Source organism: Lonchura striata, chromosome 16 (assembly GCF_050655825.1).
Source record: "Lonchura striata isolate lonStrDom1 chromosome 16, ASM5065582v1, whole genome shotgun sequence".
Classification (NCBI taxonomy): Eukaryota; Metazoa; Chordata; class Aves; order Passeriformes; family Estrildidae; genus Lonchura; species Lonchura striata.
Window position 1 is genome coordinate 4,340,733 of NC_140718.1, and position 18,870 is coordinate 4,359,602.

The following is an 18,870-nucleotide window of genomic DNA, read 5'->3' on the forward strand; positions in this document are numbered from 1 at the left end:
GAAGTTTATTGGTGACATCACAAAGATATAAGTGTGACATTCCTAAAAGCTGAGTGCTTTCACAGAGATTTCAGTGTGACATCACAGAGAGCTGTGTGACATCCCAGAGACGTCCATGTGGTATCACAGGGAGCTGTGTGACATTATGGAGGCATCCGTGTGACATCATAGAGATGTAATTGTGAGATCAGAGGAGGAGGCTGTGTGACTTCACAGAGAAGTCAGTGTGACATCACAGAGAGCTGTGAACCATCACAGGGAAGTCCATGTGATATCACAGAGAGCTGTGTGACGTTCTGGAGGCATCAGTGTGACATCATAGAGATGTAATTGTGAGATCAGAGGAGGGGGCTGTGTGACTTCACAGATATTGGTGCAACATCACAGGGATGCCAATGTGACATCTCAGAGAGCTGTGTGACATCACAGAGATGTCAGTGTGGCATCTCAAAAAGATGTGTAAACTCACAGAGTCACTGTGACGTCACAGAGTTGTCTGAGTGACATCACAGAGATGTCATTGTGACATCACAAAAAGATTTGTGACCTCAGAGGGTCTGTGCGACATCACCGCCATCTAAGTGTGACGTCACAGAGGTGTCAGTGTGACATCATAGAGATGTCACTGTGATGTCAGAGGAAGTTCTGTGACATCACAGAGATGTCTGTGTGACATCACTAAAAGCCCTGTGACCTCACAGAAATGTCAATGTGACATCATGAAGGGCTGTGCGACATCACAGAGATGTCCATGTGATATCACTGTGAGCTGTGTGAGGTCACAGATGTGTCAGTGTGGCATCAGAGAGATGTCATTGTAACATCAAAGGAGGATCTGTGCAACCATAGAGGAGTCAGTGTGACATCAAATAGAATTGTGTGACATCACAGTGTTGTCAGTGCGGCATCACAGAGAGCGGTGTGACGTCACAGAGATATCTTTGTGTCATCAGAAAAAGCTGTGTGACTTTGAAGGGTCTCTGTAACATCACAGAGGTGTCTGAGTGACATCACAGAGATGTCTTTGTGACATCACAAAAAGCTTTGTGACCCCACAGGGTCTGTGCGACATCACAGCCATCGAAGTGTGACGTCACAGAGGTGTCTGTGTGACATCATAGAGATGTCATTGTGACATCAGAGGAGGATGTATGACATCAAGGAGGTGTCTGAGTGACATCATAGACAGCTGTGTGACCTCACAAGGTCAATGAGACAAAACAGAGATTGTTGGAGGGTGCCGCGGGAGACAAGACTCATGCTATCATGATCATCAAGTCTCAGTTTATTGTGACAGATTACACAGTTTATAGATGTTTGTTAATTAGGTCGTACATATTGCAAAAGCCGAGCTCGTGATTGGTTGCTATGAGACTTGTACTATTATCTTAAAAGTATCTTTGTGAATGATACTTGCCTGTCCAGCTGGCCTTGCAGCCAGAACAGCTTAGTACTTCTTTGTTCTTCTCTATCTACTTCTACATACCAAGCAGTTTCAATATCCTGCTTTCTGCACACCATCTACTCTTCAGGGTCATGCGAACTTTGCAGCAGTCACGTAGCCCTCCCTACTTGGATTAATTTTACAGCATCATGTCCCCTGTTGTACAACCATTCCTCTGTCAAGCTCTCTTCAAGAGATGTCAGTGTGACGTCACAGAGATATCTCTGTGACATCACAGGAAGTTGTGTAACATCACAGAAGTTTATTGGTGACATCACAAAGATATAAGTGTGACATTCCTAAAAGCTGAGTGCTTTCACAGAGATTTCAGTGTGACATCACAGAGAACTGTGTGACATCCCAGAGACGTCCATGTGGTATCACAGGGAGCTGTGTGACGTTATGGAGGCATCCGTGTGACATCATAGAGATGTAATTGTGAGATCAGAGGAGGCTGTGTGACTTCACAGAGAAGTCAGTGTGACATCACAGAGAGCTGTGAACCATCACAGGGAAGTCCATGTGATATCACAGAGAGCTGTGTGACGTTCTGGAGGCATCAGTGTGACATCATAGAGATGTAATTGTGAGATCAGAGGAGGAGGCTGTGTGACTTCACAGATATTGGTGCAACATCACAGGGATGCCAATGTGACATCTCAGAGAGCTGTGTGACATCACAGAGATGTCAGTGTGGCATCTCAAAAAGATGTGTAACCTCACAGGGTCACTGTGACATCACAGAGGTGTCTGAGTGACGTCACAGAGATGTCATTGTGACATCACAAAAAGATTTGTGACCTCAGAGGGTCTGTGCGACATCACAGCCATCTAAGTGTGACGTCACAGAGGTGTCAGTGTGACATCATAGAGATGTCACTGTGATGTCAGAGGAGGTTGTGTAGCATCACAGAGATGTCCGTGTGACATCATAGACAGCTGTGTGACCTCACAAGGTCAATGTGACCTCACAGAGATGTCAGTGTGACGTCACAGAGATAGCTCTGTGACATCACAGGAAGTTCTGTGACATCACAGAGATGTCTGTGTGACATCACTAAAAGCCCTGTGACCTCACAGAAATGTCAATGTGACATCATGAAGGGCTGTGCGACATCACAGAGACGTCCATGTGATATCACTGTGAGCTGTGTGACGTCACAGATGTGTCAGTGTGGCATCAGAGAGATGTCATTGTAACATCAAAGGAGGATCTGTGCAACCATAGAGGAGTCAGTGTGACATCAAATAGAATTGTGTGACATTACAGTGTTGTCAGTGCGGAATCACAGAGAGCGGTGTGACGTCACAGAGATATCTTTGTGTCATCAGAAAAAGCTGTGTGACTTCGAAGGGTCTCTGTAACATCACAGAGGTGTCTGAGTGACATCACAGAGATGTCTTTGTGACATCACAAAAAGCTTTGTGACCCCACAGGGTCTGTGCGACATCACAGCCATCTAAGTGTGACGTCACAGAGGTGTCTGTGTGACATCTTAGAGATGTCATTGTGACATCAGAGGAGGATGTATGACATCAAGGAGATGTCTGAGTGACATCATAGACAGCTGTGTGACCTCACAAGGTCAATGAGACAAAACAGAGATTGTTGGAGGCTGCCGCGGGAGACAAGACTCATGCTATCATGATCATCAAGTCTCAGTTTATTGTGACAGATTACACAGTTTATAGATGTTTGCTAATTAGGTCGTACATATTGCAAAAGCCGAGCTCGTGATTGGTTGCTATGAGACTTGTACTATTAACTTAAAAGTATCTTTGTGAATGATACTTGCCTGTCCAGCTGGCCTTGCAGCTAGAACAGCTTAGTACTTCTTTGTTCTTCTCTATCTACTTCTACATACCAAGCAGTTTCAATATCCTGCTTTCTGCACACCATCTACTCTTCAGGGTCATGCGAACTTTGCAGCAGTCACGTAGCCCTCCCTACTTGGATTAATTTTACAGCATCATGTCCCCTGTTGTACAACCATTCCTCTGTCAAGCTCTCTTCAAGAGATGTCAGTGTGACGTCACAGAGATATCTCTGTGACATCACAGGAAGTTGTGTAACATCACAGAAGTTTATTGGTGACATCACAAAGATATAAGTGTGACATTCCTAAAAGCTGAGTGCTTTCACAGAGATTTCAGTGTGACATCACAGAGAGCTGTGTGACATCCCAGAGACGTCCATGTGGTATCACAGGGAGCTGTGTGACGTTATGGAGGCATCCGTGTGACATCATAGAGATGTAATTGTGAGATCAGAGGAGGAGGCTGTGTGACTTCACAGAGGAGTCAGTGTGACATCACAGAGAGCTGTGAACCATCACAGGGAAGTCCATGTGATATCACAGAGAGCTGTGTGACGTTTTGGAGGCATCAGTGTGACATCATAGAGATGTAGTTGTGAGATCAGAGGAGGAGGCTGTGTGACTTCACAGATCTTGCTGCAACATCACAGGGATGTCCATGTGACATCTCAGAGAGCTGTGTGACATCACAGAGATGTCAGTGTGGCATCTCAAAAAGATGTGTAACCTCACAGGGTCACTGTGACGTCACAGAGGTGTCTGTGTGACATCATAGAGATGTCACTGTGATGTCAGAGGAGGTTGTGTGGCATCACAGAGATGTCCGTTTGACATCATAGACAGCTGTGTGACCTCACCAGGTCAATGTGACCTCACAGAGATGTCAGTGTGACGTCAGAGAGATAGCTCTGTGACATCACAGGAAGTTCTGTGACATCACAGAGATGTCTGTGTGACATCACTAAAAGCCCTGTGACCTCACAGAAATGTCAATGTGACATCATGAAGGGCTGTGCGACATCACAGAGATGTCCATGTGATATCACTGTGAGCTGTGTGACGTCACAGATGTGTCAGTGTGGCATCAGAGAGATGTCATTGTAACATCAAAGGAGGATCTGTGCAACCATAGAGGAGTCAGTGTGACATCAAATAGAATTGAGTGACATCACAGTGTTGTCAGTGCGGCATCACAGAGAGCGGTGTGACGTCACAGAGATATCTTTGTGTCATCAGAAAAAGCTGTGTGACTTCGAAGGGTCTCTGTAACATCACAGAGGTGTCTGAGTGACATCACAGAGATGTCTTTGTGACATCACAAAAAGCTTTGTGACCCCACAGGGTCTGTGCGACATCACAGCCATCTAAGTGTGACGTCACAGAGGTGTCTGTGTGACATCTTAGAGATGTCATTGTGACATCAGAGGAGGATGTATGACATCAAGGAGATGTCTGAGTGACATCATAGACAGCTGTGTGACCTCACAAGGTCAATGAGACAAAACAGAGATTGTTGGAGGCTGCCGCGGGAGACAAGACTCATGCTATCATGATCATCAAGTCTCAGTTTATTGTGACAGATTACACAGTTTATAGATGTTTGTTAATTAGGTCGTACATATTGCAAAAGCCGAGCTCATGAGTGGTTGCTATGAGACTTGTACTATTAACTTAAAAGTATCTTTGTGAATGATACTTGCCTGTCCAGCTGGCCTTGCAGCTAGAACAGCATAGTACTTCTTTGTTCTTCTCTATCTACTTCTACATACCAAGCAGTTTCAATATCCTGCTTTCTGCACACCATCTACTCTTCAGGGTCATGCGAACTTTGCAGCAGTCATGTAGCCCTCCCTACTTGGATTAATTTTACAGCATCATGTCCCCTGTTGTACAACCATTCCTCTGTCAAGCTCTCTTCAAGAGATGTCAGTGTGACGTCACAGAGATATCTCTGTGACATCACAGGAAGTTGTGTAACATCACAGAAGTTTATTGGTGACATCACAAAGATATAAGTGTGACATTCCTAAAAGCTGAGTGCTTTCACAGAGATTTCAGTGTGACATCACAGAGAGCTGTGTGACATCCCAGAGACGTCCATGTGGTATCACAGGGAGCTGTGTGACGTTATGGAGGCATCCGTGTGACATCATAGAGATGTAATTGTGAGATCAGAGGAGGAGGCTGTGTGACTTCACAGAGAAGTCAGTGTGACATCACAGAGAGCTGTGAACCATCACAGGGAAGTCCATGTGATATCACAGAGAGCTGTGTGACATTCTGGAGGCATCAGTGTGACATCATAGAGATGTAATTGTGAGATCAGAGGAGGAGGCTGTGTGACTTCACAGATATTGGTGCAACATCACAGGGATGTCCATGTGACATCTCAGAGAGCTATGTGACATCACAGAGATGTCAGTGTGGCATCTCAAAATGATGTGTAACCTCACAGGGTCACTGTGACATCACAGAGGTGTCTGAGTGACATCACAGAGATGTCATTTTGACATCACAAAAAGATTTGTGACCTCAGAGGGTCGGTGCGACATCACAGCCATCTAAGTGTGACGTCACAGAGGTGTCAGTGTGACATCATAGAGATGTCACTGTGAGGTCAGAGGAGGTTGTGTGGCATCACAGAGATGTCCGTGTGACATCATAGACAGCTGTGTGACCTCACAAGGTCAATGTGACCTCACAGAGATGTCAGTGTGACGTCAGAGAGATAGCTCTGTGACATCACAGGAAGTTCTGTGACATCACAGAGATGTCTGTGTGACATCACTAAAAGCCCTGTGACCTCACAGAAATGTCAATGTGACATCATGAAGGGCTGTGCGACATCACAGAGATGTCCATGTGATATCACTGTGAGCTGTGTGACGTCACAGATGTGTGTGTGTGGCATCAGAGAGATGTCATTGTAACATCAAAGGAGGATCTGTGCAACCATAGAGGAGTCAGTGTGACATCAAATAGAATTGTGTGACATCACAGTGTTGTCAGTGCGGCATCACAGAGAGCGGTGTGACGTCACAGAGATATCTTTGTGTCATCAGAAAAAGCTGTGTGACTTCGAAGGGTCTCTGTAACATCACAGAGGTGTCTGAGTGACATCACAGAGATGTCTTTGTGACATCACAAAAAGCTTTGTGACCCCACAGGATCTGTGCGACATCACAGCCATCGAAGTGTGATGTCACAGAGGTGTCAGTGTGACATCATAGAGATGTCATTGTGACATCAGAGGAGGATGTATGACATCAAGGAGATGTCTGAGTGACATCATAGACAGCTGTGTGACCTCACAAGGTCAATGAGACAAAACAGAGATTGTTGGAGGCTGCCGCGGGAGACAAGACTCATGCTATCATGATCATCAAGTCTCAGTTTATTGTGACAGATTACACAGTTTATAGATGTTTGTTAATTAGGTCGTACATATTGCAAAAGCCGAGCTCATGAGTGGTTGCTATGTGACTTGTACTATTATCTTAAAAGTATCTTTGTGGATGATACTTGCCTGTCCAGCTGGCCTTGCAGCTAGAACAGCTTAGTACTTCTTTGTTCTTCTCTATCTACTTCTACATACCAAGCAGTTTCAATATCCTGCTTTCTGCACACCATCTACTCTTCAGGGTCATGCGAACTTTGCAGCAGTCACGTAGCCCTCCCTAGTTGGATTAATTTTACAGCATCATGTCCCCTGTTGTACAACCATTCCTCTGTCAAGCTCTCTTCAAGAGATGTCAGTGTGACGTCACAGAGATATCTCTGTGACATCACAGGAAGTTGTGTAACATCACAGAAGTTTATTGGTGACATCACAAAGATATAAGTGTGACATTCCTAAAAGCTGAGTGCTTTCACAGAGATTTCAGTGTGACATCACAGAGAGCTGTGTGACATCCCAGAGACGTCCCTGTGGTATCACAGGGAGCTGTGTGACGTTCTGGAGGCATCCATGTGACATCATAGAGATGTAATTGTGAGATCAGAGGAGGAGGCTGTGTGACTTCACAGAGAAGTCAGTGTGACATGACAGAGAGCTGTGAACCATCACAGGGAAATCCATGTGATATCACAGAGAGCTGTGTGACGTTCTGGAGGCATCAGTGTGACATCATAGAGATGTAGTTGTGAGATCAGAGGAGGAGGCTGTGTGACTTCACAGATATTGGTGCAACATCACAGGGATGTCCATGTGACATCTCAGAGAGCTGTGTGACATCACAGAGATGTCAGTGTGGCATCTCAAAAAGATGTGTAACCTCACAGGGTCACTGTGACGTCACAGAGGTGTCAGTGTGACATCATAGAGATGTCACTGTGATGTCAGAGGAGGTTGTGTGGCATCACAGAGATGTCCGTTTGACATCATAGACAGCTGTGTGACCTCACCAGGTCAATGTGACCTCACAGAGATGTCAGTGTGACGTCAGAGAGATAGCTCTGTGACATCACAGGAAGTTCTGTGACATCACAGAGATGTCTGTGTGACATCACTAAAAGCCCTGTGACCTCACAGAAATGTCAATGTGACATCATGAAGGGCTGTGCGACATCACAGAGATGTCCATGTGATATCACTGTGAGCTGTGTGACGTCACAGATGTGTGTGTGTGGCATCAGAGAGATGTCATTGTAACATCAAAGGAGGATCTGTGCAACCATAGAGGAGTCAGTGTGACATCAAATAGAATTGTGTGACATCACAGTGTTGTCAGTGCGGCATCACAGAGAGCGGTGTGACGTCACAGAGATATCTTTGTGTCATCAGAAAAAGCTGTGTGACTTCGAAGGGTCTCTGTAACATCACAGAGGTGTCTGAGTGACATCACAGAGATGTCTTTGTGACATCACAAAAAGCTTTGTGACCCCACAGGATCTGTGCGACATCACAGCCATCGAAGTGTGATGTCACAGAGGTGTCAGTGTGACATCATAGAGATGTCATTGTGACATCAGAGGAGGATGTATGACATCAAGGAGATGTCTGAGTGACATCATAGACAGCTGTGTGACCTCACAAGGTCAATGAGACAAAACAGAGATTGTTGGAGGCTGCCGCGGGAGACAAGACTCATGCTATCATGATCATCAAGTCTCAGTTTATTGTGACAGATTACACAGTTTATAGATGTTTGTTAATTAGGTCGTACATATTGCAAAAGCCGAGCTCATGAGTGGTTGCTATGTGACTTGTACTATTATCTTAAAAGTATCTTTGTGGATGATACTTGCCTGTCCAGCTGGCCTTGCAGCTAGAACAGCTTAGTACTTCTTTGTTCTTCTCTATCTACTTCTACATACCAAGCAGTTTCAATATCCTGCTTTCTGCACACCATCTACTCTTCAGGGTCATGCGAACTTTGCAGCAGTCACGTAGCCCTCCCTAGTTGGATTAATTTTACAGCATCATGTCCCCTGTTGTACAACCATTCCTCTGTCAAGCTCTCTTCAAGAGATGTCAGTGTGACGTCACAGAGATATCTCTGTGACATCACAGGAAGTTGTGTAACATCACAGAAGTTTATTGGTGACATCACAAAGATATAAGTGTGACATTCCTAAAAGCTGAGTGCTTTCACAGAGATTTCAGTGTGACATCACAGAGAGCTGTGTGACATCCCAGAGACGTCCCTGTGGTATCACAGGGAGCTGTGTGACGTTCTGGAGGCATCCATGTGACATCATAGAGATGTAATTGTGAGATCAGAGGAGGAGGCTGTGTGACTTCACAGAGAAGTCAGTGTGACATGACAGAGAGCTGTGAACCATCACAGGGAAATCCATGTGATATCACAGAGAGCTGTGTGACGTTCTGGAGGCATCAGTGTGACATCATAGAGATGTAGTTGTGAGATCAGAGGAGGAGGCTGTGTGACTTCACAGATATTGGTGCAACATCACAGGGATGTCCATGTGACATCTCAGAGAGCTGTGTGACATCACAGAGATGTCAGTGTGGCATCTCAAAAAGATGTGTAACCTCACAGGGTCACTGTGACGTCACAGAGGTGTCAGTGTGACATCATAGAGATGTCACTGTGATGTCAGAGGAGGTTGTGTGGCATCACAGAGATGTCCGTTTGACATCATAGACAGCTGTGTGACCTCACCAGGTCAATGTGACCTCACAGAGATGTCAGTGTGACGTCAGAGAGATAGCTCTGTGACATCACAGGAAGTTCTGTGACATCACAGAGATGTCTGTGTGACATCACTAAAAGCCCTGTGACCTCACAGAAATGTCAATGTGACATCATGAAGGGCTGTGCGACATCACAGAGATGTCCATGTGATATCACTGTGAGCTGTGTGACGTCACAGATGTGTCAGTGTGGCATCAGAGAGATGTCATTGTAACATCAAAGGAGGATCTGTGCAACCATAGAGGAGTCAGTGTGACATCAAATAGAATTGAGTGACATCACAGTGTTGTCAGTGCGGCATCACAGAGAGCGGTGTGACGTCACAGAGATATCTTTGTGTCATCAGAAAAAGCTGTGTGACTTCGAAGGGTCTCTGTAACATCACAGAGGTGTCTGAGTGACATCACAGAGATGTCTTTGTGACATCACAAAAAGCTTTGTGACCCCACAGGGTCTGTGCGACATCACAGCCATCTAAGTGTGACGTCACAGAGGTGTCTGTGTGACATCTTAGAGATGTCATTGTGACATCAGAGGAGGATGTATGACATCAAGGAGATGTCTGAGTGACATCATAGACAGCTGTGTGACCTCACAAGGTCAATGAGACAAAACAGAGATTGTTGGAGGCTGCCGCGGGAGACAAGACTCATGCTATCATGATCATCAAGTCTCAGTTTATTGTGACAGATTACACAGTTTATAGATGTTTGTTAATTAGGTCGTACATATTGCAAAAGCCGAGCTCATGAGTGGTTGCTATGAGACTTGTACTATTAACTTAAAAGTATCTTTGTGAATGATACTTGCCTGTCCAGCTGGCCTTGCAGCTAGAACAGCATAGTACTTCTTTGTTCTTCTCTATCTACTTCTACATACCAAGCAGTTTCAATATCCTGCTTTCTGCACACCATCTACTCTTCAGGGTCATGCGAACTTTGCAGCAGTCATGTAGCCCTCCCTACTTGGATTAATTTTACAGCATCATGTCCCCTGTTGTACAACCATTCCTCTGTCAAGCTCTCTTCAAGAGATGTCAGTGTGACGTCACAGAGATATCTCTGTGACATCACAGGAAGTTGTGTAACATCACAGAAGTTTATTGGTGACATCACAAAGATATAAGTGTGACATTCCTAAAAGCTGAGTGCTTTCACAGAGATTTCAGTGTGACATCACAGAGAGCTGTGTGACATCCCAGAGACGTCCATGTGGTATCACAGGGAGCTGTGTGACGTTATGGAGGCATCCGTGTGACATCATAGAGATGTAATTGTGAGATCAGAGGAGGAGGCTGTGTGACTTCACAGAGAAGTCAGTGTGACATCACAGAGAGCTGTGAACCATCACAGGGAAGTCCATGTGATATCACAGAGAGCTGTGTGACATTCTGGAGGCATCAGTGTGACATCATAGAGATGTAATTGTGAGATCAGAGGAGGAGGCTGTGTGACTTCACAGATATTGGTGCAACATCACAGGGATGTCCATGTGACATCTCAGAGAGCTATGTGACATCACAGAGATGTCAGTGTGGCATCTCAAAATGATGTGTAACCTCACAGGGTCACTGTGACATCACAGAGGTGTCTGAGTGACATCACAGAGATGTCATTTTGACATCACAAAAAGATTTGTGACCTCAGAGGGTCGGTGCGACATCACAGCCATCTAAGTGTGACGTCACAGAGGTGTCAGTGTGACATCATAGAGATGTCACTGTGATGTCAGAGGAGGTTGTGTGGCATCACAGAGATGTCCGTTTGACATCATAGACAGCTGTGTGACCTCACCAGGTCAATGTGACCTCACAGAGATGTCAGTGTGACGTCAGAGAGATAGCTCTGTGACATCACAGGAAGTTCTGTGACATCACAGAGATGTCTGTGTGACATCACTAAAAGCCCTGTGACCTCACAGAAATGTCAATGTGACATCATGAAGGGCTGTGCGACATCACAGAGATGTCCATGTGATATCACTGTGAGCTGTGTGAGGTCACAGATGTGTCAGTGTGGCATCAGAGAGATGTCATTGTAACATCAAAGGAGGATCTGTGCAACCATAGAGGAGTCAGTGTGACATCAAATAGAATTGTGTGACATCACAGTGTTGTCAGTGCGGCATCACAGAGAGCGGTGTGACGTCACAGAGATATCTTTGTGTCATCAGAAAAAGCTGTGTGACTTTGAAGGGTCTCTGTAACATCACAGAGGTGTCTGAGTGACATCACAGAGATGTCTTTGTGACATCACAAAAAGCTTTGTGACCCCACAGGTTCTGTGCGACATCACAGCCATCGAAGTATGACGTCACAGAGGTGTCTGTGTGACATCATAGAGATGTCATTGTGACATCAGAGGAGGATGTATGACATCAAGGAGATGTCTGAGTGACATCATAGACAGCTGTGTGACCTCACAAGGTCAATGAGACAAAACAGAGATTGTTGGAGGCTGCCGCGGGAGACAAGACTCATGCTATCATGATCATCAAGTCTCAGTTTATTGTGACAGATTACACAGTTTATAGATGTTTGTTAACTAGGTCATACATATTGCAAAAGCCGAGCTCATGAGTGGTTGCTATGAGACTTGTACTATTAACTTAAAAGTATCTTTGTGAATGATACTTGCCTGTCCAGCTGGCCTTGCAGCTAGAACAGCTTAGTACTTCTTTGTTCTTCTCTATCTACTTCTACATACCAAGCAGTTTCAATATCCTGCTTTCTGCACACCATCTACTCTTCAGGGTCATGCGAACTTTGCAGCAGTCACGTAGCCCTCCCTAGTTGGATTAATTTTACAGCATCATGTCCCCTGTTGTACAACCATTCCTCTGTCAAGCTCTCTTCAAGAGATGTCAGTGTGACGTCACAGAGATATCTCTGTGACATCACAGGAAGTTGTGTAACATCACAGAAGTTTATTGGTGACATCACAAAGATATAAGTGTGACATTCCTAAAAGCTGAGTGCTTTCACAGAGATTTCAGTGTGACATCACAGAGAGCTGTGTGACATCCCAGAGACGTCCATGTGGTATCACAGGGAGCTGTGTGACGTTATGGAGGCATCCGTGTGACATCATAGAGATGTAATTGTGAGATCAGAGGAGGAGGCTGTGTGACTTCACAGAGAAGTCAGTGTGACATCACAGAGAGCTGTGAACCATCACAGGGAAGTCCATGTGATATCACAGAGAGCTGTGTGACATTCTGGAGGCATCAGTGTGACATCATAGAGATGTAATTGTGAGATCAGAGGAGGAGGCTGTGTGACTTCACAGATATTGGTGCAACATCACAGGGATGTCCATGTGACATCTCAGAGAGCTATGTGACATCACAGAGATGTCAGTGTGGCATCTCAAAATGATGTGTAACCTCACAGGGTCACTGTGACATCACAGAGGTGTCTGAGTGGCATCACAGAGATGTCATTGTGACATCACAAAAAGATTTGTGACCTCAGAGGGTCGGTGCGACATCACAGCCATCTAAGTGTGACGTCACAGAGGTGTCAGTGTGACATCATAGAGATGTCACTGTGATGTCAGAGGAGGTTGTGTGGCATCACAGAGATGTCCGTTTGACATCATAGACAGCTGTGTGACCTCACCAGGTCAATGTGACCTCACAGAGATGTCAGTGTGACGTCAGAGAGATAGCTCTGTGACATCACAGGAAGTTCTGTGACATCACAGAGATGTCTGTGTGACATCACTAAAAGCCCTGTGACCTCATGGAAATGTCAATGTGACATCATGAAGGGCTGTGCGACATCACAGAGATGTCCATGTGATATCACTGCGAGCTGTGTGACGTCACAGATGTGTCAGTGTGGCATCAGAGAGATGTCATTGTAACATCAAAGGAGGATCTGTGCAACCATAGAGGAGTCAGTGTGACATCAAATAGAATTGTGTGACATCACAGTGTTGTCAGTGCGGCATCACAGAGAGCGGTGTGACGTCACAGAGGTATCTTTGTGTCATCAGAAAAAGCTGTGTGACTTCGAAGGGTCTCTGTAACATCACAGAGGTGTCTGAGTGACATCACAGAGATGTCTTTGTGACATCACAAAAAGCTTTGTGACCCCACAGGGTCTGTGCGACATCACAGCCATCGAAGTGTGACGTCACAGAGGTGTCTGTGTGACATCTTAGAGATGTCATTGTGACATCAGAGGAGGATGTATGACATCAAGGAGATGTCTGAGTGACATCATAGACAGCTGTGTGACCTCACAAGGTCAATGAGACAAAACAGAGATTGTTGGAGGCTGCCGCGGGAGACAAGACTCATGCTATCATGATCATCAAGTCTCAGTTTATTGTGACAGATTACACAGTTTATAGATGTTTGTTAATTAGGTCGTACATATTGTAAAAGCCGAGCTCATGAGTGGTTGCTATGTGACTTGTACTATTAACTTAAAAGTATCTTTGTGAATGATACTTGCCTGTCCAGCTGGCCTTGCAGCTAGAACAGCTTAGTACTTCTTTGTTCTTCTCTATCTACTTCTACATACCAAGCAGTTTCAATATCCTGCTTTCTGCACACCATCTACTCTTCAGGGTCATGCGAACTTTGCAGCAGTCACGTAGCCCTCCCTACTTGGATTAATTTTACAGCATCATGTCCCCTGTTGTACAACCATTCCTCTGTCAAGCTCTCTTCAAGAGATGTCAGTGTGACGTCACAGAGATATCTCTGTGACATCACAGGAAGTTGTGTAACATCACAGAAGTTTATTGGTGACATCACAAAGATATAAGTGTGACATTCCTAAAAGCTGAGTGCTTTCACAGAGATTTCAGTGTGACATCACAGAGAGCTGTGTGACATCCCAGAGACGTCCATGTGGTATCACAGGGAGCTGTGTGACGTTCTGGAGGCATCCGTGTGACATCATAGAGATGTAATTGTGAGATCAGAGGAGGAGGCTGTGTGACTTCACAGAGAAGTCAGTGTGACATCACAGAGAGCTGTGAACTATCACAGGGAAGTCCATGTGATATCACAGAGAGCTGTGTGACGTTTTGGAGGCATCAGTGTGACATCATAGAGATGTAATTGTGAGATCAGAGGAGGAGGCTGTGTGACTTCACAGATCTTGGTGCAACATCACAGGGATGTACATGTGACATCTCAGAGAGCTGTGTGACATCACAGAGATGTCAGTGTGGCATCTCAAAAAGATGTGTGACATCCCAGGTTCAATGTGACATCACAGGGGTGTCAGAGTGACATCACAGAGATGTCTTTGTGAAATCACAAAAAGATTTGTGATCTCAGAGGGTCTGTGCGACATCACCGCCATCTAAGTGTGACGTCACAGAGGTGTCAGTGTGACATCATAGAGATGTCACTGTGATGTCAGAGGAGGTTGTGTGGCATCACAGAGATGTCCGTGTGACATCATAGACAGCTGTGTGACCTCACAAGGTCAATGTGACCTCACAGAGATGTCAGTGTGACGTCAGAGAGATAGCTCTGGGACATCACAGGAAGTTCTGTGACATCACAGAGATGTCTGTGTGACATCACTAAAAGCCCTGTGACCTCACAGAAATGTCAATGTGACATCATGAAGGTCTGTGCGACATCACAGAGATGTCCATGTGATATCACTGTGAGCTGTGTGACGTCACAGATGTGTCAGTGTGGCATCAGAGAGATGTCATTGTAACATCAAAGGAGGATCTGTGCAACCATAGAGGAGTCAGTGTGACATCAAATAGAATTGTGTGACATCACAGTGTTGTCAGTGCGGCATCACAGAGAGCGGTGTGACGTCACAGAGATATCTTTGTGTCATCAGAAAAAGCTGTGTGACTTTGAAGGGTCTCTGTAACATCACAGAGGTGTCTGAGTGACATCACAGAGATGTCTTTGTGACATCACAAAAAGCTTTGTGACCCCACAGGGTCTGTGCGACATCACAGCCATCGAAGTGTGACGTCACAGAGGTGTCTGTGTGACATCATAGAGATGTCATTGTGACTTCAGAGGAGGATGTATGACATCAAGGAGATGTCTGAGTGACATCATAGACAGCTGTGTGACCTCACAAGGTCAATGAGACAAAACAGAGATTGTTGGAGGGTGCAGCGGGAGACAAGACTCATGCTATCATGATCATCAAGTCTCAGTTTATTGTGACAGATTACACAGTTTATAGATGTTTGTTAATTAGGTCATACATATTGCAAAAGCCGAGCTCATGAGTGGTTGCTATGTGACTTGTACTATTATCTTAAAAGTATCTTTGTGAATGATACTTGCCTGTCCAGCTGGCCTTGCAGCTAGAACAGCTTAGTACTTCTTTGTTCTTCTCTATCTACTTCTACATACCAAGCAGTTTCAATATCCTGCTTTCTGCACACCATCTACTCTTCAGGGTCATGCGAACTTTGCAGCAGTCACGTAGCCCTCCCTACTTGGATTAATTTTACAGCATCATGTCGCCTGTTGTACAACCATTCCTCGGTCAAGCTCTCTTCAAGAGATGTCAGTGTGACGTCACAGAGATATCTCTGTGACATCACAGGAAGTTGTGTAACATCGCAGAAGTTTATTGGTGACATCACAAAGATATAAGTGTGACATTCCTAAAAGCTGAGTGCTTTCACAGAGATTTCAGTGTGACATCACAGAGAGCTGTGTGACATCCCAGAGACGTCCATGTGGTATCACAGGGAGCTGTGTGACGTTATGGAGGCATCCGTGTGACATCATAGAGATGTAATTGTGAGATCAGAGGAGGAGGCTGTGTGACTTCACAGAGAAGTCAGTGTGACATCACAGAGAGCTGTGAACCATCACAGGGAAGTCCATGTGATATCACAGAGAGCTGTGTGACGTTCTGGAGGCATCAGTGTGACATCATAGAGATGTAATTGTGAGATCAGAGAAGGAGGCTGTGTGACTTCACAGATATTGGTGCAACATCACAGGGATGTCCATGTGACATCTCAGAGAGCTGTGTGACATCACAGAGATGTCAGTGTGGCATCTCAAAAAGATGTGTAACCTCACAGGGTCACTGTGACATCACAGAGGTGTCTGAGTGACATCACAGAGATGTCATTGTGACATCACAAAAAGATTTGTGACCTCAGAGGGTCGGTGCGACATCACAGCCATCTAAGTGTGATGTCACAGAGGTGTCAGTGTGACATCATAGAGATGTCACTGTGATGTCAGAGGAGGTTGTGTGGCATCACAGAGATGTCCGTGTGACATCATAGACAGCTGTGTGACCTCACCAGGTCAATGTGACCTCACAGAGATGTCAGTGTGACGTCAGAGAGATAGCTCTGGGACATCACAGGAAGTTCTGTGACATCACAGAGATGTCTGTGTGACATCACTAAAAGCCCTGTGACCTCACAGAAATGTCAATGTGACATCATGAAGGGCTGTGCGACATCACAGAGATGTCCATGTGATATCACTGTGAGCTGTGTGACGTCACAGATGTGTCAGTTTGGCATCAGAGAGATGTCATTGTAACATCAAAGGAGGATCTGTGCAACCATAGAGGAGTCAGTGTGACATCAAATAGAATTGTGTGACATCACAGTGTTGTCAGTGCGGCATCACAGAGAGCGGTGTGACGTCACAGAGATATCTTTGTGTCATCAGAAAAAGCTGTGTGACTTTGAAGGGTCTCTGTAACATCACAGAGGTGTCTGAGTGACATCACAGAGATGTCTTTGTGACATCACAAAAAGCTTTGTGACCCCACAGGGTCTGTGCGACATCACAGCCATCGAAGTGTGATGTCACAGAGGTGTCTGTGTGACATCATAGAGATGTCATTGTGACATCAGAGGAGGATGTATGACATCAAGGAGATGTCTGAGTGACATCATAGACAGCTGTGTGACCTCACAAGGTCAATGAGACAAAACAGAGATTGTTGGAGGCTGCCGCGGGAGACAAGACTCATGCTATCATGATCATCAAGTCTCAGTTTATTGTGACAGATTACACAGTTTATAGATGTTTGTTAATTAGGTCGTACATATTGCAAAAGCCGAGCTCATGAGTGGTTGCTATGTGACTTGTACTATTATCTTAAAAGTATCTTTGTGAATGATACTTGCCTGTCCAGCTGGCCTTGCAGCTAGAACAGCTTAGTACTTCTTTGTTCTTCTCTATCTACTTCTACATACCAAGCAGTTTCAATATCCTGCTTTCTGCACACCATCTACTCTTCAGGGTCATGCGAACTTTGCAGCAGTCACGTAGCCCTCCCTACTTGGATTAATTTTACAGCATCATGTCCCCTGTTGTACAACCATTCCTCGGTCAAGCTCTCTTCAAGAGATGTCAGTGTGACGTCACAGAGATATCTCTGTGACATCACAGGAAGTTGTGTAACATCACAGAAGTTTATTGGTGACATCACAAAGATATAAGTGTGACATTCCTAAAAGCTGAGTGCTTTCACAGAGATTTCAGTGTGACATCACAGAGAGCTGTGTGACATCCCAGAGACGTCCATGTGGTATCACAGGGAGCTGTGTGACGTTATGGAGGCATCAGTGTGACATCATAGAGATGTAATTGTGAGATCAGAGGAGGAGGCTGTGTGACTTCACAGAGAAGTCAGTGTGACATCACAGAGAGCTGTGAACCATCACAGGGAAGTCCATGTGATATCACAGAGAGCTGTGTGACGTTCTGGAGGCATCAGTGTGACATCATAGAGATGTAATTGTGAGATCAGAGGAGGAGGCTGTGTGACTTCACAGATATTGGTGCAACATCACAGGGATGTCCATGTGACATCTCAGAGAGCTGTGTGACATCACAGAGATGTCAGTGTGGCATCTCAAAAAGATGTGTGACCTCAGAGGGTCACTGTGACATCACAGAGGTGTCTGAGTGACATCACAGAGATGTCATTGTGACATCACAAAAAGATTTGTGACCTCAGAGGGTCGGTGCGACATCACAGCCATCTAAGTGTGATGTCACAGAGGTGTCAGTGTGACATCATAGAGATGTCACTGTGATGTCAGAGGAGGTTGTGTGGCATCACAGAGATGTCCGTGTGACATCATAGACAGCTGTGTGACCTCACAAGGTGAATGTGATGTCCTGGGTTGTAAGATAAGCTTGTATTCCATTTGCCATCTGTTGAAGGCAAACCGGTTGGACAGGTTTTTGTTATCTCTCTCAGAGACAATGGTTTTGCCCTGTAGAGGCAATGGTTTGTTTATACACCATTGACTGATTCAATGAAGGGCTGGTAAATGTAACACCGTGAGGGGTCCCACCCAGAGGGGGGAAGCCAAGCACTCTATTGTTGTTTAAAGGGGGTAGCTTTTTGGGGAGAGGAGGCAGCTCTCTGGGCGGGACTCCGAGAGAAGCAGCTCTCTCTCTCTTCGCGGGATTTCTGGGGAAGCAGCTCTCGCTCGCTCTCTTTTCGACGGCA